Source organism: Pseudorca crassidens, chromosome 5 (assembly GCF_039906515.1).
Source record: "Pseudorca crassidens isolate mPseCra1 chromosome 5, mPseCra1.hap1, whole genome shotgun sequence".
NCBI lineage: Eukaryota > Metazoa > Chordata > Mammalia > Artiodactyla > Delphinidae > Pseudorca > Pseudorca crassidens.
Window position 1 is genome coordinate 102505666 of NC_090300.1, and position 26880 is coordinate 102532545.

At 40.7% G+C, this 26880-nt stretch overlaps 1 protein-coding gene across 2 annotated transcripts in view; it reads right to left on the reverse strand.

The window, feature by feature from the left end:
* COL8A1 (collagen type VIII alpha 1 chain) overlaps positions 1-24005 on the reverse strand; it is a 155600-nt gene extending 131595 nt beyond the window's left edge. For both annotated transcript variants that reach the window (XM_067739121.1, XM_067739119.1), the window contains exon 1: positions 23819-24005. The gene's annotated coding sequence lies outside the window, so the exon portion shown is untranslated. The remainder of the gene's footprint in view (positions 1-23818) is intronic.
* Between the last annotated feature and the right edge of the window lie 2875 nt (positions 24006-26880).

A 26880-nucleotide genomic window follows, 5' to 3' on the forward strand; every position in this document is an offset into this window, starting at 1 on the left:
TGCAAAATAGAAGTAAATAGGCTCGATGCGAGGACTTCTTGTAATTGCTTAGGAATATGAACCTTAATGACCACCATCTTTTCACCTCTGAGCACTTTTGACTTACTTTTTTGTCCTCAGTTGCGTTCTGTAGGGTTGAAGTTTTCAGAAATTGGAATGCTAGATAAATGAAAAGTTACCTTAAATATATTTTAATTCTGAAACTCAGCTTGGAATAACTTATTTTTTCCCAGTGATTCAGATAGTATTCATCCAACCAGCATTTATTGGAAAGCAAAGTGCCTGACTCTGTTCCAGGGCCCTAGGATTTCTCACTGTCTTGGGGTCATCCCTAGGACACTCACTATTCATTTTATCTTGTTGGCAACAAAATTAAGAAGATTTCATAACAATTTTAGTTGAAAGAATACCATAAAAAAGATAGTTTACTGTTTTGTACATTTTTATGTATGTGTGTTGAATGTCTGAAGTGTGTCTATTAAGGTACTGACTTGTTACATTTTTGGCACCTAGAAAGTGGGATGGGGCTTGAATCCTTGACAGTTGTTGAGTGAAAGCCTTTTGCTGAGTGAGGATGGGTGTGTTGTGAGAGGACACTGGCCCCTAAGAAGGCTCAGAACACATGACCAGCATGAAAAAGGCCCCAAAAGTGGCCTCCCCTTTGAAGAAAAAGAAAAAAGGAGTTCTTATATTCCCTGTGCATTTATGCTCCAAGTGGCTTTTTATTGGTTTCTAGGCCTTTCAGCTGCTAGTCATAAGTGCAGGTGAAACAGTCCTTGATGGTGTCTAGCACAGGACTCGGCACATAATAGGTCCCCAAAAGCTATATGTTGAGTGAATGAGTAAGTAAGGTTGAGATTGAAGTCCTAAACAAACAAAACTAGGGTAATTGAACTTGAGAGACAGTATTTAAAAACTCTTATGGCCCCTTTTCCTTTGTCTTTATGAACTAAAATGCCTTCACTATAGCTTGCAGTTTTTCTTATTCTAACATTGGGCTTCTTAGAGCCATTTATTGAGAGAGACTGGATGGAAAGTCTTCTTGATAATTAAGGCACAGAGATAAGAAGACTAGGGCTTTTTAAAATAGGAAAATGGGATTCACATAAGACAGGATCCTGATGTGCTGACATTAAACATTGTAGGGAGAGTGGGCATGGCTTAAGAAAATATATTACTTCTGAAAAAGAATATTTACATTGAATATATATATGAATCACTTTGCCATACACCAGAAACTAACACAACATTGTAAGTTAATTATACTTCAATAAAAAAAGAAGGTATATTACTCCATCAAAGTGAAGGGATCAAAATGCATTTGGGATGCTAGCAGCCTCAATGGGAGTGTACAGGGCATAGCAGCATAAAGCTCCAGAAGCCCATGGGATGAGCTAAGACCTTAGATGAGGCACCCAGGATGGCCATCTTTTTTCTGATGATACCACAACTGCCTGTATGTGACATACATTGCCATGGTGAAGGGAGGGATGTGGCCTTGAACTGGAAAGGGATTATGCAATCGCAGAAACCTCCACTGGGGAACTGGTGGGGACATTGATGTAGTGCCATTTAGTGCAAACAAACAAATAACAACAATAGCAAAACAAAAACAACCCTCTTACACTCCAAAACCAAAAATCCTCAGAAGACCAGAATTACAGATGAGCCTATAAATAGCCCACACTGCCACCATGATGAGCTCAAAGAAGCACCCTGGAGTAGGAGTCCAGAGTTCATCAAATGAATTACAAGGCAAAGAGATCCTTAGTGCCCTTATTTGCATTATGTAGAAAGCAATATTTAAGTAAGCCCTCAATAATTCGTAGTCATTATTATCAAATAACTTTTACTGAGTACCTAATGAGTGCCAACCACTTCTCATATGTTATCTTATTGAACATCGTAACAATCCTGAGAGGTAGACATATTTCAGAGCAAAGAAAACGAACACTGGATGAGACCCACTGTCTCACCCAGGGTGTCTGTGTTGCTAGGTAGCAGAGGCAGTACATGACCCGTGACTTCTTATGCAAAATTTAGTGCTTTTATTTATGACAGTGGCTTCTCATTGATGATTTAAGATGTTTCATTTTTTTCTCCTGTAAATGACATGCATTTTGGCATTAATTAAAAGGGGGATTTAAAAATACCCTTTACAAATTACAGGTGGGTTTCAAGTGAATTGGGTGTTCTTTAAAATCATAAGCTGTACAGAAAACAACCTACAAAACTATTCCTGATGATTATTAATGGCATTTCCTATGTTGCTGGTCCTTCTACCACTGCAAATCTGTTTGTCCCCAGATTATTAATAGGGTGTTGTGAATGTCACTGATGTCACAAAATGTCAATGATGTCGCAGTTAAAGAGGAGAGCTCAGGAATCTGATCTACTGGTTTCATATTCTGGTTAACTTTACTTCTAGCTATGTGACTTTGAGGAAGTTATTTAACCTCTCTCACATCATTTCCTGTCTCACAGGAAAGTGATCAGGATAAAATGCAATAATACCTAAGAAAAAAAAAGCTTTCATCATTCTGACTGGCACAGAGTAAACCTTCAATACACATTAACTGCTATCATTGTTGGGAGTTTGGGTTCTAACTTCTTGAAAAGCACATTCTCTATCACTGAATCTGATAAGTAACCCTTAAAGATCATTTTGCTCTCCTTTGCTGCAGTTTCTCATTTACGCTGCCAGGACCATTCCTGGATGTGACACCGTTAAGTCTCAGCCTAGGTTAGTAGAAAGAAGAGGACTTCAGGCTCATCTTCCAGCTCCAACACTTAGTATCTAAATGATGTGAAATTTACTTAATCTTTCTAAGTCTCCACAGCCTCGTGTGTAAAATATAGATAAAAATCTCTAATTCAAATAAAAGAAAGTATATAGAATATATGTCATAAACTGTAAATTTCTCTACAAAGGTTATTATCATATCACTATCTTCATGTTTAAAAGGCCCCAAATTAAGATAATCACTAACACTCTCTTGCTCATGTGGTGATAATGAATTCTAGTTTATAAAAATAAGATACTAAACCTCTCCAGAGTTCTTGCTCTGTTACAAAGGAGTCATGGATTCTTTCTTTAGCCACTGGCTCCTGTCTGCAGATGAGAATTTTATTTATATATATTCAAATGTTATTTAAACACATGGTGATTCTTTTATGACTAAATATAAAAAAAATTACAATTGAAATGTTATTACTATCTTTACCATACTCTAAGACTTGCTTATCCTAGAGTTTGTAAATATTTTACAAGGCAGAGGAAAATACACACCCATAATTATTTCTTGACGTTGTCTGGCTGATGATCGCAGGGTAAATTCTTTTATTTTATTATTTTAAAAAAAGGTTGGGGGGGGCACCTTCAATATGGCGGAGCAGTGAGACGTGGACATCACCTTCCTCCCCACAAATACATCAAAACTACATCTACATGTGGAACAACTCCTACAGAACACCTACTGAACGCTGGCAGAACACTTCAGACCTCCCAAAAGGCAAGAAACTCCCCACGTACCTGGCTAGGGAAAAAGAAAAAAAGAAAAAACAGAGACAAAAGAATAGGGATGGCACCTGCACCAGTGGGAGGCAGCTGTGAAGGAGGAAAGGTTTCCACACACGGGGAAGCCCCTTCACTGGCAGAGACGGGGGTGGCGGAGGGGGGCAGCTTCGGAGCCACGGAGGACAACACAGCAATAGGGGTGCGGAGGGCAAAGCGGAGAGATTCCTGCACAGAGGATCGGTGCTGACCAGCACTCACCAGCCTGAGAGGCTTGTCTGCTCACCTGACGGGGTGGGCGGGGGCTGGGAGCTGAGGCTCAGGCTTCAGAGGTCGGATCCCAGGGAGAGGACTGGGGTTGGCTCTGTGAACACAGCCTGAAGGGGGCTAGTGCACCACGACTAGCTGGGAGTGTGTCCAGGAAAATGTCTGGACCTACCTAAGAGGCAAGAGACTATGGTTTTGGGGTGTGCGAATTCAGAGCACCACCTAAACAACCTCCAGAGACGGGTGTGAGCTGTGGCTATCAGTACGGACACCAGAGACGGATATGAAACACTAAGGCTGCTGCTGCAGCCACCAAGAAACCTGTGTGCAAGCACAGGTCACTATCCACACCTCCCCTCCCAGGAGCCTGTGCAGCCTGCCACTGCCAGGGTCCCGTGATCCAGGGACAACTTCCCTGGGAGAACGCACAGCGCGCCTCAGGCTGGTGCAATGTCATGCTGGCCTCTGCCGCTGCAGGCTCGCCCTGCATCCGTACCCCTCCCTCCCCCTGGCCTGAGTGAGCCAGAGCCCCTGAATCAGCTGCTCCTTTAACCCCGTCCTGTCTGAGTGAAGAAAAGACACCCTCAGGTGACCTACACGCAGAGGCAGGGCCAAATCCAAAGCTGAACCCCAGGAGATGTGCGAACAAAGACGAGAAAGGGAAATTTCTCCCAGCAGCCTCAGGAGCAGTGGATTAAATCTCCACAGTCAACTTGATGTACCCTGCATCTGTGGAATACCTGAATAGACAACGAATCATCCCAAAATTGAGGCGGTGGACTTTGGGAACAACTATAGATTTGGCGTTTGCTTTCTGCATCTAATTTGTTTCTGGTTTTATGTTTATCTTAGTTTAGTATTTAGAGCTTATTATCATTGGTAGATTTGTTTATTGATTTGGTTGCTCTCTTCCCTTTTTATTTTATATATATTTTCTTTTTTTCCTTTTTCTCTTTTTGTGAGTGTGTATGTGTATGCTTCTTTGTGTGATTTTGTCTATATAGCTTTACTTTTGCCATTTGTCCTAGGGTTCTGACTGTCCATGTTTTGTTTTTTTTGTTTGTTATTTTTTTAGTACAGCTTTTAGCGCTTGTTATCATTAGAGGATTTGTTTTTGGTTTGGTTGCTCTCTTTTTACTTTCTCTTTCATTTTTCTTATTACTTTTTCATTTTTAATTTTTAATAATTCTTTTCTATTTTAATAACTTCATTTTAAAAATTTATTTATTTTCTTTCTTTTTCTCCCTTTTCTTCTGAGCCATCTGGCTGACAGGGTCTTGGTGCTCTGGCTGGGTGTCAGGCCTGAACCTCTGAGGTGGGAGAGCTGAGTTCAGGACATTGGTCCACCAGAGAGCTCCCGGCCACACAAATATCAAATGGCAAAAGCTCTCCCAGAGATCTCCATCTCAATGCTAAGACCCAACTCCACTCAATGACCAGCAAGCTACAATGCTGGACACTCTATGCCAAACAACTAGCAAGACAGGAACACAAACCCACCCATTAGCAGAAAGGCTGCCTAAAATCATAATAGGGTCACACACACCCCAAAACACACCACTGGATGCGGTCCTGCCCACCAGAAAGACAAGATCCAGCCTCATCCATAAGAACACAGGTACCAGTCCCTTCCACCAGGAAGCCTACACAACCCACTGAACCAATCTTACCCACTGGGAGCAGACACCAAAAAAAAAAATGGGAACTGCATACCTGCAGCCTGCAAAACGGAGATCCCAAACACAGTAAGTTAAGCAAGATGAGAAGACAGAGAAATACACAGCAGAGGAAGGAGCAAGGTAAAAACCCACAAGACCAAACAAATGAAGAGGAAATAGGCAGTCTACCTGAAAAAGAATTCAGAGTAATGATAGTAAAGATGATCCAAAATCTTGGAAATAAAATGGAGAAAATACAAGAAACATTTAACAAGGACCTAGAAGAACTAAAGAGCAAACAAGCAATGATGAACAGCACAATAAATGAAATTAAAAATCCTCTAGAAGGAATCAATAGCAGAATAACTGAGGCAGAAAAACGGATAAGTGACCTGGAAGATAAAATCGTGGAAATTACTACCGCAGAGCAGAATAAAGAAAAAAGAATGAAAAGAATTTAGGACAATCTCAGAGACTTCTGGGACAACATTAAATGCACCACCATTCGAATTATAGGGGTTCCAGAAGAAGAAGAGAAAAAAAAAAGAGACTGAGAAAATATTTGAAGAGATTATAGTTGAAAACTTCCCTAATATAGGTAAGGAAGTAGTCAATCAAGTCCAGGAAGCACAGAGAGTCCCATACAGTATAAATCCAGGGAGAAACATGCCAAGAAACATATTAATCAAACTATCAAAAATTAAATACAAAGAAAAAATATTAAAAGCAGCAAGGGAAAAGCAACAATTAACATACAAAGGAATCCCCATAAGGTTAACAGCTGATCTTTCAGCAGAAACTCTGCAAGCCAGAAGGGAGTGGCAGGACATATTTAAAGTGATGAAAGGGAAAAACCTACAACCAAGATTACTCTACCTAGCAAGGATGTCATTCAGATTTGACAGAGAAATTAAAACCTTTACAAATAAGCAAAAGCTAAGAGAATTCAGCACCACCAAACCAGCTCTACAACAAATGCTAAAGGAACTTCTCTAGACAGGAAACACAAGAGAAAGAAAAGATTTACAAGAAAACTCAAACCAATTAAGAAAATGGGAATAGGAACATACATATCGATAATTACCTTAAATGTAAATGGATTAAATGCTCCAAACAAAAGACATAGACTGGCTGAATGGATACAAAAACAAGACCCATATATATGCTATCTACAAGAGACCCACTTCAGACCTAGGGACATATATAGACTGAAAATGAGGGGATGGAAAAAGATATTCCATTCAAATAGAAATCAAAAGAAAGCTAGAGTAGCAATTTTCATATCAGACAAAATAGACTTTATGATAAAGACTATTACAAGAGACAAAGAAGGACACTACATAATGATCAAGGGATCAATCCAAGAAGAAGATATAACAATCATAAATATTTATGCACCCAACATAGGAGTACCTCAATACATAAGGCAAATGCTAACAGCCATAAAAGGGGAAATTGAGAGCAACACAGTCACAGTAGGGGTCTTTAACACCCCACTTTCACCAATGGACAGATCATCCAAAATGAAAATAAATAAGGAAACACAAGCTTTAAATGATACATTAAACAAGATGGACTTAATTGATATTTATAGGACATTCCATCCAAAAACAACAGAATACACTTTCTTCTGAAGTGCTCATGGAACATTATCCAGGATAGATCATATCCTGGGTTACAAATCAAGCCTTGGTAAATTTAAGAAAATTGAAATCGTATCAAGTATCTTTTCTGACCAAAACACTATGAAACTAGATATCAATTACAGGAAAAAATCTGTAAAAAATTCAAACACATGGAGGCTAAACAATCCACTACTAAATAACCAAGAGATCACTGAAGAAATCAAAGAGAAAGTCAAATAATACCTAGAAACAAATGACATTGAAAACATGATGACCAAAAACCTACGGGATGTAGCAAAAGAAGTTCTAAGAAGGAAGTTTATAGCAATTAAATCCTACCTCAAGAAATAACAAACATTTCAAATAAACACCTAGCCTTACACCTAAAGCACTTAGAGAAAGAAGAACAGAAAAACCCCAAGGTTCGCAGAAGGAAAGAAATCATAAACATCAGATCAGAAATAAATGAAGGAAATGATAGCAAAGATCAATAAAACTGAAAGGTGTTTCTTTGAGAAGATAAACAAAATTGATAAACCATTAGCCAGACTCATCAAGAGAAAATCGGGAGAAGACTCAAATCAATAGATATAGAAATGAAAAAGGGGAAGTAACAACTAACACTGCAGAAATACAAAGGATCATGAGAGATTACTACAAGCAAATCTATGCCAATAAAATAGACAACCTGGAAGAAATGTACACGTTCTTAGAAAAGCACAACCTTCTAAGACTGAACAGGAAGAAATAGAAAATATAAACAGACCAATCACAAGCACTGAAATTGAAAATAAAAATCTTCCAACAAACAAAAGCCCAGGACCAGATGGCTTCACAGGCGAATTCTATCAAACATTAAGAGAAGAGCTGACAACTATCCTTCACAAACTCTTCCAATATATAGCAGAGGGGGGAACACTCCCAAACTCATTTGACAAGGCCACCATCACCCTGATACCAAAAGCAAAGATGCCACAAAAAAAGAAAACTACAGGCCAATATCACTGATGAACATAGAAACAAAAATCCTCAACAAAATACTAGCAAACAGAATCCAACAGCACATTAAAAACATTATACAACATGATCAAGTGGGGATTATCCCAGGAATGCAAGGATTCCTCAATATATGCAAATCAATCAATGTGATAAACCATATTAACAAATTGAAGGAGAAAAAGCATATGATCATCTCATTAGATGCAGAGAAAGCTTTTGACAAAATTCAACAACCATTTATGATAAAAACCCTCCAGAAAGTAGGCACAGAGGGAACTTACCTCTACATAATAAAGGCCATATATGACAAACCCACAGCCAACATCATACTCAGTGGTGAAAAACTGAAACCATTTCCACTAAGATCAGAAACAAGACAAGGTTGCCGACTCTCACCACTGTTATTCAACATAGCTTTGGAAGCTTTAGCCACAGCAATCAGAGAAGAAAAAGAAATAAAAAGAATCCAAATAGGAAAAGAAGAAGTAAAGCTGTCACTGTTTGCAGATGACATGATACTATACGTAGAGAACCCTAAAGATGCTTCCAAAAAATACTAGTGCTAATCAATGAATCTGGTAAAGTAGCAACATACAACAGTATTGCATAGAAATCTCTTGCATTCCTATATAGTAATGATGAAATATCTGAATTAGAAATTAAGGAAACTCTCCCATTTACCATTGCAACAAAAAGAATAAAATACCTAGGAGTAAACCTACCTAAGGAGACAAAAGACCTGTATGCAGAAAACTATAAGATACTGATGAAAGAAATTAAAGATGATACAAACAGATGGAGAGATATACCATGTTCTTAGACTGGAAGAATGAACATAGTGAAAATGACTCTACTACCCAAAGCAATCTACAGATTCAATGCAATCCCTATCAAACTACCAATGGCATTTTTCACAGAACTAGAACAAAAATTTTAACAATTTGTATGGAAATACAAAAGACCCCGAATAGTCAAAGCAATCTGGAGAAAGAAAAACAGAGCTGGAGGAATCAGACTCGCAGACTTCAGACTATACTACAAAGCTACAGTAATGAAGAAAGTATGGTGCTGGCACAAAAACAGAACTATAGATCAATGGAACAGGATAGAAAGCCCAGAGATAAACCCATGCACCTATGGTCACCTTATCTTTGGTAAAGGAGGCAAGAATATACAGTGGAGAAAAGACAGCCTCTTCAATAAATGATGCTGGGAAAACTGGACAGCTACATGTAAAGGAATGAAATTAGAACTCTCCGTAACACCATACACAAAAATAAACTCCAAATGGATTAAAGACCTAAATGTAAGGCCAGACACTATAAAACTCTTAGAAGACAACATAGAAAGAACACTCTATGACATAAATCACAGATCCTTTTTGACCCACCTCCTAGAGAAATGGAAATATAAACAAAAATAAACAAATGGGACTTAATGAAACTTCAAATCTTTTGCACAGCAAAGGAGACCATAAATAAGAAGAAAAGACAACCCTCAGAATGGGAGAAAATATTTGCAAATGAAGCAACTGACAAAGGATTAATCTCCAAAATATACAAGCAGCTCATGCAGCTCAATATCAAGAAAACAAACAGCCCAATCCAAAAATGGGCAGAAGACCTAAATAGACATTTCTCCAAAGAAGATATACAGATTGCCAATAAACACATGAAAGGATGCTCAACATCACTAATCATAAGAGAACTGAAAATCAAAACTACAATGAGGTATCACCTCACACCTGTCAGAATGGCCATCATCAAAAAATCTACAAACAATAAATGCTGGAGAGGGTGTGGAGAAAAGGGAACCTTCTTGCACTATTGGTGGGAATGTAAATTGATACAGCCACTATGGAGAACAGTGTGGAGGTTCCTTAAAAAACTAAAAATAGAACTACCATACGACCCGGCAATCCCACTACTGGGCATATACCCTGAGAAAACCATACTTCAAAAAGAGTCATGTACCACAATATTCATTGCAGCTCTATTTACAATAGCCAGGACATGGAAGCAACCTAAGTGTCCATCGACAGATGAATGGATAAAGAAGATGTGGCACATATATACGATAAATATTACTCAGCCATAAAAAGAAATGAATTTGAGTTATTTGTAGCATGGTGGATGGACCTAGAGACTGTCATACAGAGTGAAGTAAGTCAGAAAGAGAAAAACAAATACTGTATGCTAACACATATATATGGAATCTAGAAAAAGAAAGGAACAATGGATCTGAAGAACTCAGGGGTAGGACAGGAATAAAGACACAGACATAGAGAATGGACTTGAGGACACCGGGAGGGAAAAGGCTAAGCTGGGATGAAGTGAGTGAATGGCATGGACATATGTACACTACCAAATGTAAAATAGCTAGCTAGTGGGAAGCAGCCGCATAGCACAGGGAGATCAGCTCAGTGCTTTGTGACCACCTAGAGGGGTGGGATAGGGAGGATGGGAGGGAGACGCAAGAGGGAGGAGATATGGGGTTGTATGTGTATGTATAGCTGATTCAATTTGTTATACAGCAAAAACTAACACACCATTGTAAAGCAATTATACTCCAATAAAGATGTTAAAGAAAAACAGTTTTCATTGAATGTTTTTCCAGTCACTCCAAATAAACTTAGCTGTGAATGGAAAAGATACAGCGGATTGCCCTGGCTTCGTGCGTCTCTTCTGCCCTTGTCCCAGTCTTCACTGAGTCAGAAGAAAGGCATGTGGTGTGGCCCACCTCCAAAATCATTAAACATCTCCTGTAAACTGTTGCTGTTAGAGACACATTCTGGTTTATCTTCTGAAAGCTTATTAATAAGTCAGAATCTAATCTCAGCCAGACTGTTTGATCACTTTGCTCTTGGCTTTGCCAGGCATGGGATTTTATTGGGTGGTTGGTCTGTTGGCCTGATGATTCCTGAAGGGCCATCGGTGAGCCAGCAAGTGCCAGGGGCACATCATTCAAATTCCAAAGACCTGTGACCTCCACTGACCTGCTGGTAGAGGTTTAGCCTTCTTCAAAGAGGCTCAGGTTGTTCACTAGATATAGAGACAAGATACTCTGGGAAAATCTATGATGAAGAACCACCTTCCTTCAGAAAGTGATGGGGCTTCAGGGGGAAAGAAAAGCAAAAATCTGGTGGCTGAGCTTGTTTCAGGTCCCTGGGGACAGTCTTTTTCTCTAGAAAAGGTCATATTGAAAATTGAAGCAATTCTATGTCTCAGCAGGTCTGACACATATTTAGAAAACATTTAAAACATGTTTTCCCCTAAAGGGGAAAAAAATGAGATAGTAATGAATAATTGAACTTTCTCTTTCAGAGACTCAGTTCAAATCATTCTTCATCTCATTTCGTTTGTAGAGTGCTAAAGGATCCAGGTAGTGATATAGTGCCATTCTAAGTGAGTTTAAACCATTAAAAAAAAAAAAGCAAATACAATCTGTGCTGCTTTATTAAAATTTTATATGTAGGGGAGAGGACTTCTTTAAGAGACTATAGCTATTAGAGATAGACCCAGTAGCCAGTAATGCATTGAACACAATATTTAATGAATACTACTGTGGTCATGGCATTCCCTGGGGATACAAAAAAAGCATCTTATTCAATTTTTTTCAATAGTTTATATGCTCATCGAGGATACGAGACATAGCACATGAAAAGTTAAATATTCCATGTTGTCCGGTACAGTAGCCACTAGCCACATGTGGCTATTTAATTTTAAATTTAAAGAGGTTACAAAAACATAAATTAAAAACTCAGTACCTCAGTTGCACTAGCCACATGTCAAGTGCTTGGTTGCCATATATGGCTGGTGGCTACCCTAGATATAACACATTTCCATTATTGCAGAAAGTTCTAGTAGACAGCCCCGATTTCTTCAATACAGGGTATAGGCAACACATAGGTGACATTTATAATAACTGCTTGTCAGTTAAGAATAGGGGAAAATCAATGCAGGTGGCAATGTTTAGGAAGACTTTAATAGGACCTTGAATTTATGGTTATTTTAACAAGCGTAAAGGGCAGTAGGGGATATTCAGTAGAGAAAAGAGAAAAGAATGTTTAGGGGAAGAATAGTCCATCTGGCTTAGGTCAAATTCCTGGTGTAGGCTGGGGAGGGATGAAGATGGAAAGCTGGATTGGGGTGAGAGACAGAGGGACTGGCTGGCAAGCTAAGGTGTTAGTCCTGTTTTCTAATGCCACTGAATGGTTTTGAGTAGGGTACTGACAGTCCTGGGACAGTGGCACTACCCAGAAAATAATGTTTCCTCATGTAATTTGGTACACAGATGGCTTATAGTTAATATTAGCCTACTAATGGGAGTTCATCCTGTGTTTCACGGTTAGCTACAGAGTTGAGCCTAGTAACACCATGTGTGCATGCGTGCACAGCAGTGTGCGTGAGAATGTATCTCTTGGAAAAATTTATGGGGATAGAGAAAAGCATATTTAGAGCCTTCTCATTTACCATCACTACATTTTGTTCCCACATCCCTTTTTTTCTTTTAACATTTATTAAGCTCCTATTGTGTGCTAAGCATTGTAGGCACCGAGATAAACAAGACATGAATCCTGCAAGGAGCTCACTGTCTCATACAAAAAATTAGCTAATGCCATTACAGCGTGGACATGGCCGTGACACGGCTGTGCACAGAGTACTAGGGTGCCTGGGGAGGTTCACATGCAGACAAGACAGGCCTGGTATAGGCAGGTCTTTTCAGAGGGGGAGTTTCCTGATCTGAATCTTGGAGGAGGAGTACAAATAAATTCAGTAGATCAAATGGGGAATGCTCCAGGCAGAGAGGGAAGATCCAGTACACAAGCAAAGAAGTACATCAGAATGTGACCACGTGGAAAGAGCTAGACCTTGTTTCCTCTTCTGTCTTTGGCACAGCACAAAGGAGGGGCTCGAAGTATATTATTTTCTATATACAAGCTTCCCCTGCTCTCCGAAATCAGAGCATTCCTATGAAACCTTTCGTAAGGCAAAATGGCGTAAAGCGAAGAAGCAAGTACCTTGGGACGCATCTTGTTAATGGATGCAAAATATAAATCCAGATGAAGCACAGGTGCTCCCAGACACAGTTCAAAGCCATGGTGGCTTGATGCTGAGTGTCGTTCCTGAGGAAGGAGCTTGGCGGTGCTGCAAAAGGGATGCTGGATGCTATTTTTGCTTTTCGCTTTTTTCCATAAAAGTGAAAATCCTCTTTGAGTTTCATTAGCGAAAACAGGAACTAATGTAGGTCTTTCGTAAAAGTGAAGTGGAATAAAGTGAACTTTAAAAAAGCGGGGGACACCTGTACAAGCTCAGACAGGTTAAGCAGCCGGTGTAGACAACACAGACTTTTGTCTAGGTGACTCACGTGGCTTGGGACCTCAGTTAAGTTGTCTTCACTCTCATCACCTGGGTATGGAAATATAGTAAGAGTAACGCCAAAGAGAATGATATGGGGTGCTGGATTCAAGTTTGTTTAACATGCCGTAGTGCCTTTGTTCTCGTCTGTTTCTCATATAATCATGGGAATTTCTCCTGCCCGAGGAATGACATGCTAGCTTGTCACTCTTTTTCCCAGCCTCATGCCAGGCAACTTGGGATCACTTGGGGAGAATTTATGGAGAAACCTTAGCCCTTATAAATCACCCTAGGGAGAATTGATAGCTTTTTTTGTTTATTTTTCTAGTCACACAGCCCTTACTTCTTTGGCTCTGAAATGGCAGCATGCTTTTAGGAAAAAATACAAAAAAAAAAAAAAGAAATTAAAATCACAGTATTAAACAAAAAGCAGAGCCGGTTGGCAGTGTCTAGGAACATAGCCACTGGAATTCTCTCACTTTCTTTATGAGTCAGAGGTAGTGACAGAGGGAGTCAGTATTTTTTCTTCCTTTCAAGATATGACAAGACCTCACGAGAGGCACCATGAAGAAGCAGGAAAACTATGAGCTTTGGAGCATGACCTGGACGGGAGTCCTGGCTCTGCCACTTCCAGCTGTGTGAGCCTGGGCAAGTTGCTTGACCAAATAGAGGCTCCATTTTTCTCATCTTTAAATTGGGAATGTAATTCCATCCTTGTAGGGTTGATGTAAGGAACAGAGATAATGAGAGCAGTACATTACTAGATAGTATCTATTACTATAACTAGTAATGATGAGTTTGAGTTTCTCCCTTGGATGACTGTGGGCTACTTATTTTCTTAAAGCAGAGGGTGCTATACCACACTGCCTTTGGGATACTGGCCTCCAGGCATTATCTTTGTAAAGGGAAAAGAGAAGTCCCAGAGTAGGGCCCTAAGAGAAATAGTCAATTTGGTGGGGGCAGGAGGTCTGAGTGTCACAGGTAAACAAATAATATCCGATATAGCAAGATATATTAGAATATCAGTGTGTTCCTATTCCAGGAATTAGCTCCCTTTTGATGGTGAAAAAGTAAATGCTCAAGAAAGATGTTTGGTTAATGATCTTGGTTAATTAGTGGTGGTTATGATGAAACAGAATTATCAGCTCAGAGATTGTTGAGCTAATTCATGAAATTATCTGGGCTTCTTGTTTACTGACTTATTGCTCATTCTTGGCCACTTCTCTATTTGTAACAATATCCAGACACAGGGAAAGATGAGGGAAGGAAGAGATCATTTCAATCTATCCAATATTCTCCCTCCCTCCTTTCTTCCCTCCCTCCCTTCCTTCCTTTATATTTCTTTCTTCCTATCACTCCCCACCCCCCTTTTTCTCTCTCACCTATTGTATGTAACGAACAAATTATTCTGACATTTCTGCAGTTATTATTATAAAGAACTGAGCCATGGGACCAAGACATAGTCATCTGTTTCTTTTGTTCCCTTTTCCGTTGGGTTTGGAAATCACACTGGGATTGTTTCTTATTTTATGGTTTGACATAGCACATAATATATACTGACACTCCATGTGTATTACATATTAACTAGCAACACTGAAAATACCATGTCCCAGTAGATATTGAAATAATGAAATAGGACAGTGATTCCTAAGCTGTTCCCAAGCCGTACCATAGAATACCAGGAAGATGCTCTCAAGTTGGGAAGATTTGTCATCAAACAAGTTGAGGGCACACTATTTACTGTAACGTTTTTGAAGAATGAAAATATACAGAGCATATTAAGCTCTTTGTGAAATCTTGCAGTGAATAAAATTGGTCATATTATTTCATTGAGTATTTCTAAAATTTATTTGACCACAGAACATTTTTCTGCATAAATGCTTTACTATCCCAGGTATTACTGTTTTTGAAACACACTTTGGAGAATGTTGAAGCAGTGACATTCAGAGATTTTATACAATGTAACCGTCATTATTAAAAATATCTTTCTCCAGTTAAAATAGAATTTTAAAATCACAAAACCTTTTTTTCTATATGAGGAATTATCTGTTGACTGGTGTCAAATATGGATAGGGGAACATATAGGCCTCTTGAGACTCTTTAAGTCATAGTTTAATTACTGTTTCTTTTCCTTTTTCTACTTACCCTTGACCTTCTCTGGCCCCTTGAGACATGCAGAATTGTTCTTGGTACTCTAAGAAATAAAAATGCCCTTGGTACATCTTGGCAAGTTGCCTGCTTATTTGGAATTGTATTCCCTTTCGACTTGGTTCTGAATAAATACCAAGAGCCCTCTCCAGGTATCGTGAGTACAATCCGTTTACTATGTATGTATGCTTAAGCAGCACCATTCTGTAAAATACTTGGCAAGACCTCTAGTGTCTCTAAATGGTAAAGAGAGTGGTTATTTGAGAATGGTTCTTCTATTTAAGATAAATAAATTAAGGCACACAGATGATCAAGGCCTCAGAATGAGGCAAGGTGTTCTGGGAATTAAAACACTGAAGATTTTCTGAAACGGGATTCTCAGGCCACACGCATACGAACTTCACAGCTTCATTTCTATTGAGATCAGTAATAGTCTTAGAGAGAGGACTGCTCTGTTTTCCTGTGAATGTCATAATTTTTACAAAGCAAGCGGCCCTTCCCTGGTGTGCCAAGGATTTTTTTTAATGGTCCTAATTGATCTCTATCCTCCAGAGCGTTCTGAATTCACGCAATTGTCTCAAGTCTTAACAAGCCATCCCCACACCACTGCGCAATGGAACTGTTCAACTGAAGGGTATTCACTTCGGCCTAGGCAACGCTCTGGCTGCTCCTGGAGAGACCAGGATCCTGGAGTGCAGGTTCTGGGCCATCTCGATTGGAGAAGCCTGTCTGGCCCATTTCCGCCTCCATCTTTCTTGCATTTCCCTTCCCCTGTCCTGGTGACCAGGGGCTGGTCCTGGCAGGACACTGGGGCTTCCCTTTGGAACCCATGAGATCTTCTCGGCTCTCTGCTCTCTCTGCACTTGTCTCTCACTGACTCCCAGCTGCTGTGGTTTATTTATTACTGAACTGAGCATTTAGTCTTGGCTGGTGGTGGCCTTGGAAGGAAAGTTTTCTAAGATTGCCTTGGTTTTCTTTCAACTAGACTTCTACAAGCCTGGACATTTCTGGCATTGCTGAAATGCAGGTGATTTATTTGTAGAGGCTTAAATTGGGATTTTTTTTTTTTTAAAGAAAACCAACAATGTGATATACTCCTGTGGTACATTTTAGCCACTGGTTGAAAAGGACACCTTGTTCTGCCTTTTATCAGAAAAATGCAAATCTAAAGGCTCCCTCTGGGAACAAGTCAGTTTTCTATTCTGAGACACTCAACCCCCTGGCTCCCTCTACTGGTCATAACCTCCCTCCCCACTCATTTGAACAGCAGGGGACTGGAATCAACTGGGAGCTAGGTGGGGAACTAGACAAGATGTTAGACTAGGGGTTGTGACTCCAATAGCATATTTTTACTGCAGATCCCTTTTCTTCCCTCATTGTTCCAACCTCAACAGTCTTGGCCGCCTCAGCCACAAATTCTTAGCCCTACCTAGCGTCTCCCTTCATGTAGTCCTTGGCATTACCTTGTGTCTGCCCTTTAACAAGAGGCCACTTGTTTGCATTTATAGCACTGATGAACACCATGACCTTTGGACTTTAAGACAGGACAATTGTTAAGTACAGATCTTTAAGGAAATATAATAATGTGCAGCCATCACTTTGAATTTACGGACCAAATTTAGATTTATCTTTAGCGTGCACGTGGCATGATAGAGGAACACAGTAAATGGGATGAGAGCTGACAAAACATCTCCCAGCTGTCCTGGACAATGCCCTTCAACCAGCTCTGAAAGTTTGCTGTCCTCCTGTTGAACTGAGGACAGCTGTGGCTTAGCCACTCTGCTACTGGGTAGTGAAATATCTGCATAAACAAGCCATAGTTGCCCTAATACATGAAACCTTAATGATGGCCCAGAATTTCTATTTTATCTCGCTAACAGAGAGGACTGGAGAAGCTCCCCAACAGGCTGATACCTTTTATTTCCTGGAGAAGCCAACAGCTGACACCCGCACCCAGGCCTATTCAGTTAGAGTTGGAAAAGTAGTACATGAAGTGACTAGTTGTCTTTAACCTCAGCACATCAAATGATGCCAACGGCTAAACATCCTGAGATGTAAACACATCAAGAGAGCTTAAGAAAGACAGTCTTCAAGAAAGACTTACTTAAAACTATGTTTTCACAAGGATGCTTAGTCATAGACCATGTAAATTTTAACACACAATAAGTCAATTTCAGAAACACAGTGACTGTTTCAAAGATACGCAATTGTCAGGCATGCTTCACAGGAAAGTGAACAAGCATCTGGGGTAACATCTGTCCACAGGGTAACTTCTTTCTAGAAAACATCCAAGAATATTCTTTTCTACCTTTATCATTTTCCACATTGCGGTAACTTTATGTATTCCTAAAAATTGTATTGCTATCTTAGCAGAGAACATTTTGATGACATGACATCCATGGAGTTAGTACTCTGGGTCAGAGTCAGGTCTACAATGAGGTCTCTTTTCTTTCTTAACTGGAAGTCCAGTTAAGGGTTAAGAAGAGTTTTAATAGATGTAAAGCATATAAAGCTTTCACCAATGTGAGGCAGTCCTTGAATGGTGTTACACCGAAAGAAGCCTGCCCCAAAGAGGATTTCACCTCCCAAAACTTTGAGTAGGTCTTAGCTCAGATGATCGTATTAAAAGTCTCTTTTCTAGCACCTCAAAACTCTCCAGAGTTTCTCCCTCTTCTGTTTCAGAGGAATGGACCCTCTTAACTGCACTATCCTCTCTCTATACTCTTGGCCCCTTGATGACCCCTCCCCTGTGTCATAACACTTCTCATGCCTACACCCCTCAACCAGTATGTCCCTCAAAGTTTCCTCTGATGGTCCATTATGCATATCTTGCCCTTTCTCTCATTAAAGACCTGGGGAGATGCTAGGTGGCTATATTGGCAACACACCGTCAATGTGGTAGGAGAGGAGGAAGGTTATTCTGTAAATCATCACATAAAAATAATACATTATTTCTGCCACATAGAAATTGGAACTCGATCTTAAGCCTGCTGCAAAAATTAGTACTATTTCTAGAACTCGGGCAAATGTAAGGACTAGTGAAAACACTGCAGGCAGGGAAAGGGCTTAGCCATTGATAAGGCTAAATGAACTCTCCTACGTTTCCTAAAGCACAAAGGAATCTTAAATTTGATATACTTGAGATTTGAGTCTCTCTAAGTCCCTATAGACTCATAAGGATTTTTATGGAAGGAGTTAAGAAATATGGATATTTTATACTTAGGCTTTTTGGTTTTTTTTTTTCATTCATTCACCCACTCAACACAGATTTACCAAGCAGCTATTATGTATCAGACCCTGGAATGAAGAAAAACACACAAGGTCCCTGTGATGGTGACAATGATTTCACTCTTCACAAGGGGCTGTATCAGTGTTTCCAAATATTCTGCAGAGGTATAGTTGCAGCCCCAAACCTCTACCAGGTTATGGTTTCTGAGAATCCTATATTTTATGTTCCAACAGAATTCTCGGCATAGTTAGAAACATCTTAGATACACACTATACGGGGAAGACACATTATAGTTATTCCAGATAGAGTGCTGATCAGAGAGTTTGGCTATATGAACTCCAGCCCTGCTTCTCCTACACACATCTGGGTGATCTTAGGCAAGACATCAGCCTCTCTGACATTTCTCATCTGTAAAATTAACTTTAGTTAAAATTAGCTCTGAGGATCCTTCCAGCATTTATACTGTGTGATTCCCTAAATAAATTTTTAAACCCCAAGAAGTTAGAATAGGGCCTAGATAAATAAAATGCTTAGAAACTTCATTTCAGTTTGGAGGCATGTAGCAAGTTTAAATTTCCTCTCTTCTAGGTCTATGAATTATGGTTTAGAAAAATGTAAAGCCTTTTTATTTGTTGGAGTGAAAATTTACATCCTGTTTAAGAGAAGTATGAGACTTTTGATAATGAGAAATGACACAACTATGAGTGGTACTCCAGAAACTTGATCTATAAGCATTGAAAAGAGATTTCTTCCACTGAAAGAAAAAAAGGAGGTAGCACAGAGGGGCATGACCACATCTGCAAACCCTGTGCTGAAGGAGAGAAGGACAGCTTTTGTTTTCCAGGAAGGGCAATAGAAGTGAGCCCAAAATTAATAGAGGAGATTGAAAGTGGACCATCTGTGTGTTTTAATGTTTTACATAGTCAGCTATGGGTGTCCTGAGGTGCTTTTGCTTTTTGTTACATTGAGAAGTTAGAATTCATTATTATTTTAGCTGATTACTCTATGATCAGTTCTTGGGAACATTTTTGTTTCATTCACTTCAGTCTGATTCCATGCAGTTCCAACTGCTTTGTGGATTTGTGTTCATAGGGCCCCCAGATCATAGACATTCCGACCTTGTGTGTGACCCTCTTTAGCCCTCTTGCTGCAAATCCATTTGCTTGAGGATAGACTGTTAAGAACCTCCTTCCTTAAACAGCAAACATAGTTACCAAAGTGATAGTGGAATGTCTAATTAGTGGCTTCTCTCTTGGTGCTGAAATGTGGTTAATATTCTTTCCCAGTTTTCACTTCTTGGGTCTCTGCAAAGGGGAAGTCTAGCAGAGCTCTAATTTGGTACTGTGGGGCATAAACTGATGTCAATGACTGCCAGGTCATTGGAAGATCTTTTTCATTATATCCTTAGCATTTTGTAACAACCTGTAATCTGGCCCTTTTTTTTTTTTTCCATTTAAATTTCTAGATGCTTTGGGTAGTAAGGGGTTCTTTTTACACAATGTTAAAATGAAAGATTCTCTAAATTCCATAGGGTGTTCATTCTTCTCTTAACTTCCCCTCTCTCTCTCTGTCTCTTTTTTTTTTTCTTTTCACTCAACAGCTAGAACAATGAAACTCTCAGAAGAGTGCACTCTAGTCTGGAGATCTATACCTTCTTTGAATTATGCATATGTACGTTTATGGGGGCCTGGTGGAAGAGAAGAAAGCCAAGGCCTGAAGAAAGACCTGATTTTCAGAGGGATACTTGGAGGACCAGAGGTTGGGAAATACGGCTGCATCTCAATAGCGCTGCAAGTTGCCATATCAAAGTGGAAGACCATGGATAGGAAGGAGTAAACTGCTGCCTGTAACTTCTAACTTGTGCGTAGTTACTGAACATGGGCCCCTTTGGGAGAGTTAGGGGTGGATTTGTTGATGTGAACCACCCATTAGTTAAAAATATGTTCTGAGGTTTTTATATTCATAATGTAGCTTTTAAAATTATAACTGGCAAAGTTCTATGGGTTTTCTGCATTTTGTTTTGTTTTGTTTTGTTTTTTGCGGTACGTGGGCCTCTCACTGTTGTGGCCTCTCCCGCTGCGGAGCACAGGCTCCAGACGCGCAGGCTCAGTGGCCATGGCTCACAGGCCCAGCCGCTCTGCGGCATGTGGGATCTTCCCGGGCCGGGGCACGAACCCATGTCCCCTGCAACGGCAGGCGGACTCCCAACCACTGCGCCACTAGGGAAGCTCCATTTCTGTGGGTTTTAATGTGGGGCAGACCTGAAATCATTTTGGTCTTTAGAACCGAGCTGTTCTCTTCTGTTAGAGAAGGACATAGTAGAGATGGATCTTAACTTATTACTGGAAATACTCTCACTGATTTAAGGAAAAAAAACAAAAGCAGATACGGATTTTTGCTCTTCAGTGTCTCCCCATATTCCACATAAATAAGAGCAAACAGCAGCTGTATTTGTAACAGAGATTCTGATCTTTCTCTTCTGGGGTACTTCCTAGGAGTGATTCCGCCCAGCTTCTCTCTCAATTCTCTGCTCACCCCCATCCTCCCCTCCTTGATATTTGTTTCACAAATGGAATTAAGGTGGGGTATACTTTCTGATCATTGAAAGAATATTGTTTTATAATTTTGGGATTAGCAGAAGATCTAAAATGTGTGTCTCCCTAAGTGTAGCAGGCCCTCAAAATCAACAGAGCGCTCTCCCCGTGTCTCTAGTGAAACAGGCAGCTGCTTATCTTTTCTTTTATGAGAAACATTAAAAGAGTCACTCAAAGCCTGCTGGAATGGTACTGGGTAGGTATGGCCATGAAGCCAATCCGGGGGCAGCTATATAATGGCATAGATGAGACTCATGCCTCCACATCCTGTGCAAAGGGAGAGACATTGGGGTAACTCCATGAAACCCCACCACTGATTTTTCTATACATTTAAGAAGGAAAGTGTGGAGAAAGCATCACTTTGAGTGTCTGGGAAAGACCCCTGGGAAAGTTAGATCATAAGCAGCCTAGAATGATCTCACCCAGTTATTTAGGGTGTTGAATGTGATGGCACATGGGGAAGGCAGTTACGGTTAAATGGTTCATAGCCGGTAGAGTGGATTAACTGCCAGGAAAAGCAGAAGCAAACCGTGGGAGAACACTTTTCATCCCCAAATTTAGGAATAACAGGGAGCTCTTTTATACTAGCAGCACTTTTTTTTTCCTCCCAGAAAAGATAGCTTTCCTCAAGGGGATCTGGTGAATGAAGCAGTGTGTTTTCACCCTTGTGATGATGGGTGTGAGTCCGGCACTAACATAAAAGAGGAATTAGCTTGGACATACCACATACTTGGTTTGGCCTGGTCCCATACCTGTGCTCTTGTCATGGTTGATTACCCACTTACTGCAAATATGAAGCAAGCAGTCTGCACTGTGGCTCAAGATAAAAGGTATTTTAATATGCTCAGGTCACATATTATCATGGCCAATAGTAATTTTATATCATTTTCTTAAAGGAAACCGCACTCCTAGCAATAATTTTTTTCCAATGAAGCAAAATTTCACATAACAGAAAGTTTTACATATGACTCTTTCATTTGAATAATAGCATTGAATCCTCTCTGTGCCAAATAGGCATTTAAAATACCTTTATTATTTCTTTTGATATGCAAACAACAAGGAGGAAAGGTTTGGAAGACCCTCAGTTAGACTTCTAATGATTCTATTTTCTTTAATAGTGAAGAATTTTTTACATCTTTGGAGTTTTCCCCTTTCAAGTGAAACAATATAAGCAAACCAAAAAAAAAAAAAAAAGTAAAACTTTTCCTCTCTTACTTTAAGAACCTTGAGGGCTGAAATAGTGGTTTGGTTTCCTGACTGCCAGCTTTGGTTTGCTGTCTCTAAGCAGCCTTTTGCAATTCCCCAGAGGAAATATTTGAAGAGGGTTTTTCTCCCACATGAAAGAGTTTCATCCCACACAGCCCACAGATTCTGAAGGCAGACTTCATGGACCAAGTGTCTGGTTTTCCAGAAGTAGCTGCGGAAGACGTTTTTCCTTTCACAGGTGCACAACACTCATTCTCAGACTTCAGAAATCAGAAGGTAAAGACTGAAGTCTTTAAAAATTAGAGTAGCTTAAAGATGATACCTCTGCAAGAATCGGGTGCCAATCAGGTCAATTTTTACTAGATGAGGGAAAAGAGGGTGACAAGCAGGGATCAAACTTCCAAAGGCTTCTTAGCTAATCATTCTTTACAACCCTCTGGTGTAAACAGAGGTATTGGATAATCTGGCCTGTATTCTTCTCTGACTGTGAAACACATTGAAACGCTTTATGTTCAGGTGTGTGTATAGAAATTCATGAAGTTCTTTTATACACTTTCTTATTCCAACACAATTCTCATTTTAGGACGTCTTGAAAAGATAGCTATGCGCTCTCACACTGTGCCCCAGCTTGTCAATTTGGATTTGTTCTTTCCTATCTACCAGCCACCTGATTACCGTCTCTGTGCAAAGGGCACCCATTCGCATCATTTTTTCCAAGCACTTAAACCTGGAAAGATATTTTTTTAAAGGACTCACAGAAGCTGTCTTGAGGGTTTGGAAAACATCGCAAAATTGTTAGCAGACCTTTGACTGTGATATTTTTAGGAAACTCATTGTGTTCTTTTAAAGTACATTTTTGACAATGGGACAAAGTTTTCCTTGCCCCACTGATATGTGAAATATTTACAATGAAAAACGGTCAGGAAAGCACCCCAACAGATACACTTTAACCTCCGCAACAGCCGGCAAAAGGGGAAAAGTGATTTAGAAGGAGAAAAGGTTTTTGCAATATTTATGCTGCTGTTTCTGCCCCAAATGAACTTTTATTCTACCGTTCAAACAGAAGTTTGTTTTCAAACCAGTTGCTGGTTTAAAGGAGCAGCTGATCTGGAATCCGTAAGAATCAGCTCTACCCAAACAGTAAGCATGTTGACCAGAGGAAATTTATTCCCCCCGAAGCAACCCCTAGTAGGTCAGATGCCTGCAGAAGTGTTATCTTACCTTGAGCACGTAAGATCCAGAAGAGAGGCCGGGGGCTCCCACAGGAGAGGACCGGGAAAGTGCTCTGATCCGCTGCTGGTAACATGCACTTGGCTTTTATGCGCAGGTGGGAGGAGCTGCCTCTCACAGTAGGTGGGCAGAGAAGGAGCGGCGGGCGAGCAGCCCCGGGGGGAGCTGGACACTCTTCTCTGGGGAGGGGCGGGGAGGGCAGAGCAAAGAGCCCGAAAGAGGGAGGAGAGACGGGGAGGGAGGGAGAGAGGGGGGGTGCAGGAGTGGAGGAAGCAGTGGAAACGGGAGAGGGAGGGAGAAAGAGAAAGAGAGAGAGAGAGGGAGATAGAGACACAGAGAGAGACAGAGAGAGAAGACGAAGAGAAATAGATATAGACAAAGAGATGTAGCCCACAGACAGGGAGAGGGTTGGGGAGAAAATGAATAGGAGACAGAGACAGTCAAACAAGCCATATATAGAAGGAAAGGGGAAATGGATTATTTTCCATTTTGTATGACTTTTTTTTTTTTTTTTTTTTTTTTTTGGCGGTACGCAGTCCTCTCACTGTTGTGGCCTCTCCCGCTGCGGAGCACAGGCTCCGGACGCGCAGGCTCAGCGGCCATGGCTCACGGGCCCAGCCGCTCCGCGGCATGTGGGATCCTCCCGGACCGGGGCACGAACCCGTGTTCCCTGCATCGGCAGGCGGACTCTCAACCACTGCGCCACCAGGGAAGCCCCTGTATGACATTTTTGATGATGGTGGGGGGCGGGAGTCGTGGGTGATCGTGATAACAAAAGGTGTTTTCTGCGAATTTGAAAAGCTAAATAACGGTTCAGGGCTACTGAAGAGTTCATAGGCGAGGGAAAGGCGGGGAAGCTGGCCGTCGGAGTGGCACATCCCAGGCGCTGGGGGACGCAGAGCAGGCGGAGCGCGGGGCAGAGGTCTCCCCCGCCGGCCGCGATCCCGCTGCCCGCTGCGCCCCGAAGCCCCTGTCTCCCACCGGCCGCTGGTAAAACCCGGCCCTTCACTCAACACTCCTGGCTGTGCTTTTTGACAAGCAAGTTCTCCTGGTGCTGCCGGTAGTGAGCAGCATCCAGAGGCCCCTCTTGAGACTTCTCTGCAGCATTAAGGCAAATCCAGCAAAGGTTGGAAAGGATCAGCGGAGATTGGCGTTTGGAGAAAGGAACCTCAAAACCAGCCCGGTCCTCCAACATCTGCTTATGTAACAGGATTTCAGGGCTCTCTGCCCTCTGGTTATTTTCGGTATTTCAAAAACTTTCATTCCTAGCAATTGGAAAGCGTCTTGGTGCCATAGCTCTCTCTTTGTGTGTCTTAAACATTAAGAGAGGATTCAACCAACAAGAGGCTGAAGGATCAGGCTGAAATTCTTAAGAAATACATTCAGAGAAAGAAAAACAAACTCCTTTAGCTGCTGAGTGGTGACTCACTTCCTAGTCCAAGCTTGATTTTTGCCACCAAAGGACTTAAGGCATTTTAAAAGAGAGAACCTGAGGGATGAGAACCCTCAGAGAACCTGAGAACCCTAGGGGATGAGGGACACTGACCGTGGGGGGGGTGGGCGGGGGGGGGGGGAAGGGAGGGACCGGGAGATGGATGGGTGGGGCTGAAAAGAATAAGGGAAATAACTTTTACTGAAAATATTGATACATAACTATACAATATGTATAGCTATATATATGCATATATAAAACTTGATTCAGTGTTCACCACAACCTTATGAGGTTAGGTATGATTCATATTGTGTAGATTTTTTTTTCTCGTTTTTTAAGAAAGGAATTTCAAAGGGTTAAGCAATTAGCTCAGGCTAACAAGAGGGGGAGCCACAGCTGGTGATCTTGCAAAGCATATGCACTCTGCGCATCAGAACACCGTATAGAACACCTAGCCCGGTCACAGGTTAGGTCCTGATGTCTTTGTGTGTGTGGAGAGGGGGTTTGGGGGGACGGGGTGTTACCAGACTCCAAGAGAAGGAAAAATGATGGCCAAGAGCAGGATTTGTTGAACTGGGTACTATTGACATCTTGGGCCAGATCATTCTTTCTTGTGAGAATCTTTCCTGTGCATTGTAGGATGTTGAGCAGCTTATCTGGCCTCTGCCCACCAGATGCCAGTAGCACCCTTCTCCCTGAGTTATGAAAATTGAAAATGTCCCTACACTTAGCCAAATTGGGGGGGGCAGGGGGCAAAAGTACCCTCCTCCCTTTAAGAACCATTGGTTTTAAAAGGTCCACAACTATGTAAAAGGATTTTAAAGAAATCCATTAAGAAAATACCCCAAAGTGGCATTTGGATAATAGTAATATTAGCTGCCATATGTGTTAAGGTTACACTGGACATAGTTTTTACATATTCATATTTCCATCTGTCTGCCTCTAGACTTCAAAGTCTCAATTGCTTTCTTTGTAACTAAGCTTACTCTCAATTGGTTACACCTGGGAGTCGTAGACTCCCATGTGCCCAGGGTATGAAGGAGGATTAGTGACGTATGAGATGAAAATTTTAAGTTCTTTGTCATAAACACAAATTTGATGTTAGAACAGTTATTTGAATGTTACTCATGATGTTTCATGACATTAATTATTTGCCTTAATAGGTATAATTTTTCATCTCTAGACCCTCTTCAGAAATAGTATGTTGTGTTTTGAGAACGTGGCTAAATCCACTGAAAGAAGTCTATGATATGAACAACCCTTGTAACTGGACCTAGAAATAAAACTGCATTGACTCTTCTGGGGCTGACCCCTGAAACCAAATGGGATTTTACAGGGAAGGTACCACTTTTGGAACTTTATAATTTAGCAAAGAAATGTTTTCTGGGCAAACTAAATAGGACCCAGTTAGAGGCACGTCTGAGTGATAAACGTATTAGTAGATAGCCTCATCAGGTTATAGCAAATCATCTTTTCAGTTCTGATTTAATGCCTCCAAACATTCCAGTTCCATCACATAGTTGTGAAAAAAAGAAACAGAGAAGGCAAGAAAAGCACGTTCAAAGGGAAGGCAATTGATGGCTGTATTTTCTTTTCCTTTTTCCTCCACCACTTCCTCCTT